Source organism: Ochotona curzoniae, unplaced genomic scaffold (assembly GCF_017591425.1).
Source record: "Ochotona curzoniae isolate NIBS_2020 unplaced genomic scaffold, NIBS_Ocur_1.0 contig_1482, whole genome shotgun sequence".
NCBI lineage: Eukaryota > Metazoa > Chordata > Mammalia > Lagomorpha > Ochotonidae > Ochotona > Ochotona curzoniae.
Window position 1 is genome coordinate 1,482,795 of NW_024465100.1, and position 13,789 is coordinate 1,496,583.

Below are 13,789 nucleotides of genomic sequence, written 5' to 3' on the forward strand. Positions count from 1 at the left end.
ATCCACACGAGAGGTCTAGAGTGAATGAACCAGCAGAGGTGATCTCACAATCTTCCATCTTTTTAGCTTAAAAAAACTCATTTAAAAAGGTTTAAATATAATTGTTGCCTCAGCTGTCCCATCATATTGGCTTAAGGGCCAGCTGTGGCAGTAACTATAATGGGGCTAGCACAATACAGAAGGTTCTCTGGAAAGGCAATGCAGTAGAGATTGTACCGTTCTAGAAGACGGGTGTCTGAAATCCTGGTAGGCATTCTTGAAGGTGATTTGAATGAATGTGGAGTGGGATTTGTGACTGCTTACACAGAAGGCTGAGTCTCTGAGGCTTGCAGGGAGGGGGCTGTTGGCTTCCGCAGTCCTCTAGCCACACACCTAGGCCTTCTGCTCCAGCTGTTCCATTGCTCTCACTTCACCTCTGATCCTTGGCTTGCTGGGATTCCATTTTCCTTTTGCTGCTCTAGCTACATGTCACATTTCCTTCAGGGTTGTAACAGCAGTCTCACGCAGTATCTTATTCCCATCGTCTCCCTCCTGCGTTCTTTATTTCCTCCTAGCTGCATGGTGTGAGTGTGCTTCTATCATGAAATTCTAGATTGCTTGAGGACAGAGCTTGCTTCTGCACGTCCACAGTGTCTAATGTAATGCCAACTTCTGCATTTCTGATGTGTCTAATGCAACTTGCTTAATAATGATTATTTGACCCAGTGTCCTAGGATGCCTCAGTGAGAGGCCAGGAGAGATTGTTAGACCTGGGAATAGCTTGAACAGAAAGAGTAACATGAGTACTTCTTGGTGTGGTCCACTTGACTAAGATGTCAATTCTCCCTAAGTTCATTGAAAAATATAATGTAACCCTGATTCAAATGCCAAAGAGCATTCTAAAAGACCAAGACAAATCTGACGTTAACAGTTAGCCTAGTGGTTAAGATGTGAGCCTGTATTCCTGGATTTGATGCCTGGCTCTCACTCCTGACTATAGCTTTCCTGCTCCTGCAGGCCTTGGGATGCATCAGTGATGATTCAGAGTTGAGTTTCTGCAGACTGTACGCAGGAAATCCTACCTGAGTTCCTGGCTGTTGGCTTGGGCTTGGTGCACTGCTTATGTTGAAGGGACTTGGGCAGTCAGTGGAAAGGAGCTTTTACTTTTTAAAAATTTGTTTATCTTTATTGAAAAGATCTATACAGTTATAAAGAAAAGAGAGACAGACGGATATTCCATCTACTGGTTTACTCCCCAAATAGCCATAATGACTGGAGCTGGGCTGGTACAATGCTAGGAGCGAGAAGCTTCCTCTGGGTCTCTCATGTGAGTGCAGGGTCCCAAGGCTTTGGGCCATCCTTCACTGCTTTCCCAGGTCACAAGCAGGGAGCTGGATGGGAAGCAGAGCAGCTGGGGCACGAACCAGGGCTTGTATAGGATGCTGGGGCTATAGAAAGAGGCTTGGCTGGCTACAACACTGTGCTGGCCCTCTAGGTAGGTGGTTTTTCCACATCTGTCTGATTCTCTGTCTCTCTGTGTGCGTTTCAGATAAATCCATAAGGTTAGTGTCTTTAAGTGTACAAATTGTCAAAATTTTCATACTGGGATAAAATGCACAAGGGTAAGTAGGAAACCCTACAAGGGAAGAGTGCTAACATGACATTAAATCCGCTAGGTGCTGAAGTATTCTCCCTAGCCTGCAAGGTACCTGGCTAAAGGAATAGAACAGAACGTTGAGAAACAAACACAGGCTCTGACAAAGGTACTGTGATCTTTAGAGCAAACACGAGCATTTTAACAAATAGTGTTGTTATGAAGTGAATAGCAATTCAGAGAAACAGAAACTGTGCTTGTTTCCCCATGTCCTATAGAAGGCTAAGCTTCAAATAGGAAAGTATGCACACACTAGAGGGAAGCATGGACACATTGCTTTACAAGTTGGCTATACAGAAAGGTTTTGTAACAGTGACCAAGAAATCCGAATTCTTGATAAGATGGACGGACTTGACTATACTTAAAACACCCCAGAGTTTTACATGAGGAAGAAGTCACCAAAAACAGATTGTATATTGGAAGAGAATGCTTGTAGTGCATATTATAGATAAAAATCTGATGTTTCTGCCTAAGAGGAGAGTTTTAAAAGTTCATTGAAATGCATGTTTTGAGAAAACGACATGGATTTAAAAATTTTTTGTAGCAAAATGAACTGATCTTTGAATTCTATCTTCTGCAAAATTTTGGAAGTATTCTTACATAAAGAACTGATTTTAAAAAGTGGAAAAAGGATCCAAATTGTATAGATAATTGGATGAAGTTCAGGAATAGTTGATTTGCAAAAAGAGACATGCAAATAGCTCTAATTAGATGAAAAAGACATTCAAGTCAGTCAACAAATGTAAGGCAAATGAAAACAGTGATGAGATGCCACTTCTCACCCACCAGGCTGGCACAGTTGAGAAGCTTGACAGCACACCATTAATGGGGCTGGTCTCCTTAGGGAGATGTAAGGGTGACATCTAACACAACCCCATGCCTTCTGCCTTTGACCCAGAAATCTGTTTACAATAATCTACTTGGAAGATGTACTTGCAACAATATGAAAATATATTGCCCAGACTTGTTTGTTGTAACGTTATTTATGGTCATAAAACAGTGGAAACTACCTGAACGTCCAAGTATAGGGAACTGGTTGAATTAAATACCTTATATACTCATTCTGGAGCACTGTGCAGCTATAGAAAATGAACCCAAACCAGGGAGATTTATGTGAATGAACATCGAATTATATCTAGAAAATACTAACTGGAAAAATTAAGTCTGAAAAATTCTAAGTTCAGAAGAGGATTCACAATACCTTATCTTTTGTGTAAGAAAGGGAAACAAAACTTGCACAAGTCATGTGAGTGTCTATGTATGCGTACCACTGCCAAAAGAAGTACAGGGAGAATTATCCAGAAAACAGTTACTGGAAGGAGAGAATGGAAGTGATTCCTGAGGAGTAACGCTTCTCTGAGGACATTTTTGGTATAGTTGCGACTTGTGGAAGCATGTTCATGTTTTACATATTCAAATATAAAGGAAGGGGAACAGAGCTGTAGCCTAGTAGTTAAGACACCTACATCCCACATTGGAGTTCCTGGACTCAGCTTCTGTCTCCTGCTCCCTGTCTGTTAAGACCCTGGGAAGCAGTTGGTGATGGCTGAAGTAACCAAGTCCTCACCTCCCTTATGGGAGACATGAATTGAGTTCCTGGCATCTGGCATCTGGTTCTGGCCCTGCCAGCTGGTGGTGCATTTGGGGAGTGGGTCAACAGACAGGAGCCCTACTTTTCTCTCTCTCTCTCTCTCTCTTTCTCTCTCTCTCTCAAAAAAAAAAAAAAACTTTAAACAAATAAGGTGGGGGGGAGAACCCTAAAACTGAAAGTAAGCAGACAAGTGAACTAAATTGTATTTCAAGTGTATACTTGTAGCCACAGTGAAGGAGGAAAGCAAAACAACTCAGGAATACAGTGTTTGCCCAGGGTCAGCCTGGGGCGAGTTGAGTGTAGGTAAATTGGATCAGCTTCTGAACTCATTAGCAGATGTACGCTCTTCATCTTTGGTATCTGTGTGAAGCTGTTTGGAAACTGTTTCAGGTGTGCTCTGGAACTGGGCACATGAGGAAATGGATTAGTGGTTTTGTGAGTCAGAGTCCTCATTTGGGAAGTGACGTCAAAGTGTGGAATGACGAAAGGCAAAAAGTGGCTGCATGGGCTGGATTGGGAATAAAAGCCTTCATGTGATCTCATGACTTCAAAGGTCTTAAAAAGGTTCATGGAAGATGTTTTTACTGAAAAAACTATGCAGGGATATAAAGCACCACAATGAACTTATTCTCTCTGTTTAAAGATTTATTTATTTAAATGGCATAGTTAGAGAGGAGACACACACACACACACACACACACACACACACACACACACACACACACACACACAGATATTCTGTCCATACACAGATCTGCCATCCACTGGTTCACTCCTCAAATGGCTGCAGTGGCCAGGGATGCTCCAATCTGAAACCAGGAGCCAGGAGTTTCCTGGGTCTCTCCCACGTGGGTTCATGTAGGATGCTGGTGCAATAAACAGTGGCTTTTACAGGCTGCACCACAACACTGTCCCCTGGAATGAACTTCTCTCCTTTCTTTCTTTCTTTCTCTCTTTCTTTCTTCTTTCCTTCGAATTAATTTCTCTTGATTTTTCTTCCTTCCTTCTTTCCTTTCCTTTCCTTTCCTTTCCTTTCCTTTCCTTTCCTTTCCTTTCCTTTCCTTTCCTTTCCTTTCCTTTCCTTTCCTTTCCTTTCCTTTCCTTTCCTTTCCTTTCCTTTCCTTTCCTTTCCTTTCCTTTCCTTTCCTTTCCTTCTTTCCTTCTTTCCTTCTTTCCTTCTTTCCTTTCTTCCTCTCTGTCTTTCTTGTTTTTAAAATTTTTAAAATTTATTTGGCCTGAAGGCAGAGTTAGACAGATGGAAAGAAAATTTCCGAAAACTCATTCACTTCCCAGATGGCCATAATGGCCAGGACTGAGCCAGACTGAAGCAAGAAACCAGAAGCTTCTTCTGGGTCTCTTAGTGGGTCCAAGTCCCCAAGCACTTCTGCTTTCCCAGGCTGTTATCAGGGAGCTGGGTTGGAAGTGGAGCAGTAGGAATGTGAACTGGTGCCCAAATAGGATGCCGCCATCACAAGCAGTGGTTTTACCAGCTATGCCACAGTTCTGGTACCTCTATTATTATTTAAAATTCTAATTTTCTAATACAGTTTTTGAAGACTCTGTATGTATATGTATGTAATTTTATGATAGGAAGTATACAAATGCATAACATAAATATGCAAATACACACATGCATAAAACATACATATTCGTGTATTTGTGCATGTATATATGTGCATTGTATTTGTGAGTATGAATACACATGTAGCATGTGTGTTTTTTTTCTGCCAAAATTGCCCAGAAACAAAGACTTCAAAATGACCCACAACAAAGGCTTCTGAGTAGCAATGAACTCCTAGTATATAGATCTTGGTCTTTAATATTGCAAGGAGTCAGAGCTTCACATAGGAACCAGAGATGGGACAAGGGTGAGTGTAAGATAAACTTTAAGATCTTGTTATTCTGGAAAACCAAGAAATGCTTGGGAAGAAAATGAAGGGAGTGACAAGGCATTTCAGAAGGGTGTCAAGTCTCCTGATAAATTGTATGATGTGACCATAAAAATAATTTTGGAGTTATTGACCACTGGAGAAAAAAAAGGGCGGGGGGGAATTCATGAGCCTATAGTGATTACACATAGGCAGTAAGTGATAAAGCAAATAAATAAATGAGAAGAAAAGGCACCTGCCTCGTGGATGAAGCAAAGATCAGGCTGCTACACCTGCAGGGTGCGCTCAAGCTGGAAAGTTGTCATTCTACAACTGTTATAATAAAGTTGGCTTTAGACACACTCATCAGGGGATGGTGAATATCTGGAGATACTTCCAACTTTATAGAAAATGCAATTAAAAGGTGTTTATTTTGGTGCAAAAAATTGTTGGAATTCATGCCATGAGTAGTCTTTAAAAAGTTGGTAAGAATGTATATTATGAAAAGTATGTATGGATTAAAAACTGTTAAAATCAGTTTGCCTTTTAATACCATTTCTCTGCCAACTTGCTGGAGCAGCCTCATGGGGGGAATTTTGATGGGGAACAGGCTAGTTGTGTGGTTTTACAGTGTCTCCCACTGATAGTAATTATTCAGAAAAATGTAACTACAGTTGAGAGCTCAGATAGCACCGTGCGGTCAAGAAATCAGGTAGCACTTTGTGTAATTGAAATTGGTTTCAGTAATTAGGAGCAGGCGGACCTTGCATGTCATCATGTCATTCTAGATATGAAACCCCTGAGGAGGACATCACATCACTCATGTAGTATTCATGTGGTCACTGTGTAACTTGAGTCTGAGCTGTAGAAGACATGACACAAATCCAAAATAAGTAATACTCTATATTTCTTAAAGATTTGTTTATGTATTTATATTGGAAAGTCAGATTTACAGAGAGGAGGAGAGACAGAGAGAAATACTCTATTTGAAAGTTGGATTTGGGACCTGGTGTGATAGATAAGTGGCTAAATCATCACCTTGTTTCTGCCAGGATCCCATAGGTTTTCTGGTTCATATCCCAGCTGCTGTACCTCCCATCCAGCTCCCTGCTTGTGGCCTGGGAAAGTAGTTGAGGGCGGCCCAAAGCCTTGGGGCCCTGCACCTGTGTGGGAGACCCAGCGGAAACTATCTCCTGGCTTCAGATCAGCTCAGCTTTGGCTGTTGCGGCTACTTGGGGAGTGAGCCAGTGGACAGAAGATGTTTTTTTCTATCTCTCCTTCTATGTATAAATCTGACTTTCCAGTAAAAAATTTTAAAAATTGGATTTGGCCAGCATCATGCCACAGTGGGTCAACCCGCATCTATTTAACCCAACATCCCACATCAGAGTATGGTTCTAGTCCGAGTTGTGCTCCCTGCTTGTAGCCTGGGAAAGCAGTATAGGACAGCCGCAAACCTTGGGACCCTGCACCCTCATGGGAGAACTGGAAGGAGCACTTGGCTGATGGCCTTGGATCACCTTAACTTTGGCTGTTATAGCCATCTGTGTAGTGAACCAACAGATGGAAGATCTTTCTGTCTCTCCTTCTCTCTGTAAATGTGCTTTTCCAATAACAATAAATACATTTTAATAGAAATGTATATAAATAGGTATATTGTGTGTAAAGGAGCAAAAGCTCTGAGACATAACAGCTTCTTCACACCCGTGTTTCCTCTTTCCACAGGTATGCATTGCCCAGCTTCCATAGTGACAGACAAATACAGCATTGGTCCAGAGACAGGAAGCTCTGTGGCAGTATCTGAGAGTGGATATGACGTGTGTGCGGCAAGGCACTCCAGTGTAGATGGAAGTTAACCGTCCCACCAGGAATCCAGAGGTAACTGCTATTTCACAGTGGGTAAATGCTCCAGGGACTGTAGCATCTGACTACTCCTGGCATCGTGTGGCTTAGATGGGATCTCAGGAGTTCTCTCAAAGTTAGCTCATTTCTAACTTGGCTTTGAGGATTTCAAACTGTCTCATTCTCTACTGGATAAAGGGAAGGATTGTCATGTCAATGTTTGGGTCCACCGCTATCTGTATAACAAAGAACAATAAAAAATGAATGGATTTATATCCTGTTCATACTGAAGTCTTAATGAATATTGTGATATTCTGGGTTTCCTTCTTGATGCAAATAGCTACTGATATCTTAGAAAGATGATGGGATGGATTGTAAATAGAAGCAGAGTTTGAGGTCTAGACCTGAAATTCCTAGGTAAATCACTGACCCTCTAGGCGAACCCATCTTTCATATGGGGGTCAGTGAAGCCTGCCTTCCTAGCGATGACATAATGTTAAGAAAACAAGCTTCTAAGAGTTTCGGATTTAGACAGGTCTTGGTTTGAATCCTCTTTTGTTCCACTTTACCTAAGTGACTTTGCTAGGTTTATTCAAAATCTATCTGGTCAATTCCATACTTGAAGAGTGGAGATAATACAAGCTACTTTATGGTATTAGAGAAGTTAATAAATCTAGCAGTTCTAGGAGTGGCATGCACAGAGTAAAGAGTTAGTCAAGGCTATTATTACCAAGGATCCTAATTTAAATAAAAGGGATTAAAAAGTTAAACAAGAATGTTATTTGTAGTAGCACATGTCAGGCTTGTGAGATTGAAACATGTAGGTGAAAAATGTGCAAGTATGGCTCTATTTAATAATGATAGTGAGCAAAGCAAATATTATCCCAGCAATTAGCTTCAGCCATAGAAGGATGACAAACCCTAATGATTTTCCAGTGATTGAGGTATTGTCTGGCTATACTGAAGACTCGTGGTCTAGTATTCCATGAAGGAGTTTATGCCCTGTGTTGCTTGATATGCAAATTATCCTTCCTTCGAAGAGTGTTAATTCCTTGAGAATAAAGACAACATTTTCTTCATGACTGTAACCCCCCCCCCCCGTGCTCCCCCTCCCCCACAAGGCTTGGAGAGGATTGTGTGGATGTTCACTATATTAGGTGCTAATTGGTGCCTGAGGGAAGCTGAGCTTTTTATTAACTTTTCCACCAGCCTGTTTTTGGGGAGTGGTGTGCCCTGAACTCCTGGGAGCTCCTGGGGCGAGACCAATGATTTGCCAGGCATTTGGACCCTCTTACAAAGGAGCGTGCTCCCAGCTCTCTCCCTAGGGCTTCATCCAGCAAGAGTGGGAGTGAAAGGGAATCCTGGCAAACGGAGAGGATGGGTTCTGCCTCCTTTTGCCCTCTTGAAGTGCTGCCTTCTGTTAATTTAGGCACGAGGCTCCACCCTTTGGCCCTGCCTGGCTGTTGGATCACACCTGGTGTGTTTCGTTAGGTCCACTTGGGGACTCTGTGTTCTCACTTGTAGATCACGAGGAACGTGTCCATTTGCTTTACTGTATACCATCACTGTAAGTAAGCCTCCAGTCAGCTTGCAGTGAGTGCCTAAAAGCTAAACCAGATAGTTGTGTCCGGTGCCATTATGATGTCACTCAGTTGAGTTGTGGGCCTGTCTTGGTCTTGTGTCTCAGCCACCTTCAGAGCATTGTGTGCAGGAGGGGTGGCTGTGCAGAGTCCTCTGGGGTCTGAGTCCCTTGGTGGGGACCTTAGTGCTCCAGGTCGCGGGCTGGGCTCCAGTGCTCCCCAGCAGCACAGACCAACCTCCCTGCTCTTGAGAAGCACAGGGAGCTGCTCACTGATGTGAGTGAGCTCTCTTCTAACACTTGTGCTTTTTGCACTGCTGGCCCCTGTTTCTCTCAGAACAACCCAGGGTTTCTAGCCAGATGTTGGCAGCAACCAGCTGTGGTAGGGGTATTTTAGGACCCCAGAAAGAATTTCCTTATCCAGCCCCTAAAAAGCTTCTTGGTGTTTTCTGGGTCTTCTGCAAATGTTTCAATCCTGACATCCTTCATGTCTGTTCCACATTTTGCCAGATTTTTCTTTCCAGATTCTCTGCTTTAACTGAGGATGTCAGTTCATCCACCTGTATGTTGGCCCATGGAGTATTAGCCATGAACTAGCTAGTGACAAAGGTAGTTGCAGATGTGAGCTAGAGCTCCTGACTGTGCCTTGTCGGGTCCCTTGGAGAAAGGGTCACTGTTAGCGCTTGCGTTACTACCCAGCACCTCATTGTTGAGATTTCCCGAGAGTGGGTCATCAAGCTTTCTTTTCTCCACCTATTGGTAACCAGGAGGCATAGAGGAGGTCCAAGGGAGCTGGTCCTTAGACCAATCTTGGGGGCTTTACTCATAGGCTCTTTTCCTTTGACAACCACTTCAACAAACTCCTGGAAACTTCTTTTCCTGCTGATCTCTGATTGCATTCCTTTACTTTGAGGAAGGTGTTTCCAGGGCTGAGCTAAACTGCTTTCAGTTTAAATCGCAGACTCAGTGCACTTGTTGTGAGGAGGTGGATGTGGCCTTGAGGCAGAGTGCCCAGGGAAGAAGAGAGGTAGCCCAGGGCCCTTGGCTGTGCAGGAGAAGGGACTCCCAGCCAAGTGCTTCCTGGCCTCTCACACTGCACTGGACTCAAATTCCTCTTTGCATTAATTAAGGAATTGTGAATTGAAGGAAAACTTGCAGGAGACTTACTCCTCACCTGTTGTGGAGGTGACATGGGCCTGGCACCCAGAAGATAGGAATATCTACTGACTTCTTCCACGTGACTTTCTTTCATTGAGGTCACTTCCCAGTCCCTCCTTCTCTCTGCCTGCTTCTTCTGTTAATTCCTTCTTTCCTATAATCTGTTGTTAAAAACAACTGTTTCAGCCAGTAGACATGTGGTGCATTTTCTTCAAACAACAACAAAGCAAAATAGAGCAGAGCTACCTTGTGTCCCAGTTGGCTGCTGTTTCCTGCTGGGGACACCACAAGGAACGACATGGATACCAGCCTGGCCCTGCTCACCGTTTTTTGCCCTTGCTGCCAATTTTTTTCTTTTACAGATTTATTTATCTTTATTTGAAAGGCAGATTGTATAGACGGAGGAGAGATATAGATGCCCTCCATTTGTTGTTTCGCTCTGCAGATGGCAGCAACAATTAGAGCTGAGCTGATCCAAAGCTGGGAGCCAGGAGCTTCTTCCAGGTCTCCCACATGGGTGCAGGGTCCCAAGGCCTTGGGTCACTCTTCACTGCTTCCCAGGCCATAAGTTGAGAGCTGATGAGAAGTGGAGCAGCTGGGACATGAATTGGTGTTCCAGTGCCACAGGGCAGAGGACAACCGGAGTTGCCACTGTGCTGGCCCCTGCCCATTTGTTTTGAACTTAGAGACCTTCACCAAGTTCCCTAAGAACACTCTGTTCAGAAATCTCAGTCTCTCCTCCACCCTGCCTGCTGCAGGCTGTGGACTTCAAGTCCATCAGCTATTTCCTGCCTTTCTCATTCAGCTCAACACCGCTGGGCTTGTTTCTGCCGCTGGCACAGAGCTCCCGTGGTGAGGAAAGTGGAGCAAAGCATTGAAGGAATGTGTTCAGCTACCACAATGGAAAAGATGGAATCATAGTAGAAAGTCTAAAACATGTGGTTACAGATCATTAAATAGTTTACTGATGGCAACAACAACAAATCTCTTATATGCGCACATTAAAAATTATGTGTTCAGAACTATTTTGAGGGCCACACAAAATACCCAGGGGTTAAGAGCTGTGTTCTCTATCCTTATGATCAGTTAAATGCTACCAAGACTCTGGGGATGGAAACCAGGAGCTGGGAAATCACTCTGGTTTCAGTATATGTGACAAGGACCCAATCGCTTCGCCGTCATTGCTGCTCCCGGAGTCTGCACTGGCAGCAAGCTGGAATCACCAGTTGCAATTGAAGCCATGCACTTCATCTTAACTTAGATCAGGCGCCTGTCCAAATGCTTTCCAAAGTCCTTTCGTATAAAGTGTTTAAATTTGAGCAAGTTACTGAATCTCTCTAGGTGCCTCAGTTTCCTCATTGGAAAGTGTAAAACCATGCCGCTGTGGTAAGATTGAGATGGAAAGTACTGAGAGCAGCATTTGGCAAGCTGGTCAGCTTGCTCATGGTATCGCCGTTGCGGTTGTGGTTGTTTATCAGAGCCTCCTTTTCTCTCGGTGCCATCAGTCACCCCTGGAGAGATTTTTCTGCAGCAGCAAAAGTGCACATCACCAGAGTGTTTTCTGGCTAAAAATTCTCTCCAGCTCGTAGATTGCAGGTGTCTCTGTGGGAGGATTCTAACACCTGAGTCTGTCATTAATCCCTTCCAGCCTCCTGGGGCTTTTCATCCTGGATGATTCCTAGGCCTTTCAAGAAAAGAAGTAAAAACAGTCATTAAAGCATTAACATTTGTATGGCAGGTCACCCGCTACACCCCTTGTAGAACAGGCTTGTTATCAGAAGCGTTTTAGTGGTTTTAAGAGGGGAGCTTATTCCCAGTAATCTTCAAGTATCGGGGACCTAAAGAGCTTAACCCAGAGCCACCTTTCTCTTTTCCTTCCCCTCTGGCAAACCTGTGGCTGAAGCTTGGCCCCAGCGCCTCCAATCTCTGTCTCCTTGGATGCGTACAACACAGCAACAAAGAGAGGGCACCTGTACTGGCTGTCTGCATATTGCCACCCACAAACAGTAAAGAGAATGGGCCTTTTATTTTAAAATCTCAAAGCTATTTATATTTTATGTATGTGATGTCTACTGCCAGGTACTATTGTACTTAATTTATGGCAAGGATTTTTACTTGACCAGTATTGGAGTTTCACTTCTCAGGTATCAACGATGAAACAGTAATATCTTGGCTTGTGAAAATGTTAGTGCGTTGTTTCTGATTTTTAAGAAATGTTGCAACACTTAGCACTCACTAATATGTGGAAGATTTACTCTAGTCCCCATTCAGGGCAGCATGTCTGGCCAAGCTGCTTGCATTGGAGTGACCTAATAGAAGGTCATTTAGAGATGTCACTTTTACAGACTTCAGTGAGTGAAGACTTGACTTTGAATCTCATTGAGTATGACTCAGCTGCATTGCATATCCCTCATGCTCTATTGAAAGAAAGTGATGGCAAAATTTCATTTTCCTATCGTGCATTATTGACCAATGTCAATAGGGCGTGCCATCTGCCCACAGATAAATGAACCTATCAGAGCAATTAGAGTCTATTAATCCAGGCAGTTCACTTCACAGCACAGGCTTTTTGAAGATGAGTGTTTCCATCTACAGTGGCAGCAGATGCCATGGGAGTTTCTGTTTGGATCCTGCACAGGTGGGTGTTACTCTCAACCTCTGGTGGAAGAGAGAAGCAAATTAACCTTTAGCAAATGCTTATCATGAACTAGATACATTGATCTTATCCATCTCATAGATGATTTCACAGGTTGTAATGTTACCTGTGATTCCTGATTCTTTTTAAAGATACAGGTAGATACCAATCACATATAGCTTAGATTATACCATAAGCAAAAGGACAGGGAGACGCTCTGCAGAACCTCCTCTGCTTTCTGCTCTTTCTGGTCAAATGTTCAGACTGTCGCGTTAATGTATAAATACGTATTTGGACACTTTGTGGGCTCCCTCTCTCTCCTCCATGTTGAAGATTTTAAAATTTTCATTTGAAGAGCAAAGATACAGACAGAAGGAATTACAGAGAGATTTTCCATTCTCTGGTTTACTTCCCAGATGGTCACAAGGGCCAGAGTTCAACCCATCTGAAGCCGGGAGCTCCTTCTGGGTCTCCCACAGCGTGCAGGAGCCCAAGCACATGTGCCATCCTCTACTGCTTTCCCAGACCATAAGCAGAAAGTGTGGATTGGAAGTGGAACAGCTGGGACTCAAACCAGCACCCATATGGGATGTCAGCGCTGCAGGTGGAGGCCTATGGGGCAAAGCCACAGCACTGGCCTTGGGCTGTCTCTTTTAGTGATAGCAGCACTTCAAATCTAAAGTGGTGACTCTGTAGAAATAATTTACTGTCTTCCATATAACTCCTTGAGAGAACGTTCTCAATTCTTAGCTATGTGTCTGAGGATCACAGTTCCTAAACTTCAGTTAAAATTAGGCCAGTGCTACTCACTGCTGGGCAAACAGTTCACCACAGAGAATTGATGCAAGGAAGCATGTTTAGTCAAGGGGTTGGCAATACTGGGGCGAAAGCAGATCTCTTCAATCTCTAAAAGGCGTGTCCCAATTTGCAAGTCATCAGGAAGACTTAAAAGGAGAAAGGGAAGTTGGGAGAAGGGTTAGGGAAGCTGTGGGTTCAGTTGATTGATAATCAGGCAGGGTCCCAGGGTCAGTCCCAGTGATCCTTTGGATTGAATGGAAATTCCTTTGGCATAAGCTTGGTGTTTACAGCTGGTCACTGTGGATCCTTGACCAGGAAGCGATGTCAATGAAAACTAGACTCATTTACTACAAATTCCTTCTTTGTAGAGGTCTGCCTTTGTCATCCCTGGATTTCTGCTTATTTGAGCAAACACTCAGATTAGTTCCCAGGTCAGCAGTTAGCTTCTGTTAATTAGAATATGAAAAGGAAAGGAAGATATATTCCTTTATCTTTGCAGATCTATGGTTAGGCACAAGATTTGGATGTCAAAAGGGATGGGCCGTCGCTCTGGCACTCTTGGCCAGGACAGACTCTGAGGACAGGTAGCCCCTGAGCATGGCCCCTGTGTGTCTGAATTCCTCACCCTCTGTTTACTGCTTGGGTGGGACAGTAAAGATAGCAATGCTAAGATGCTTTTATTTCT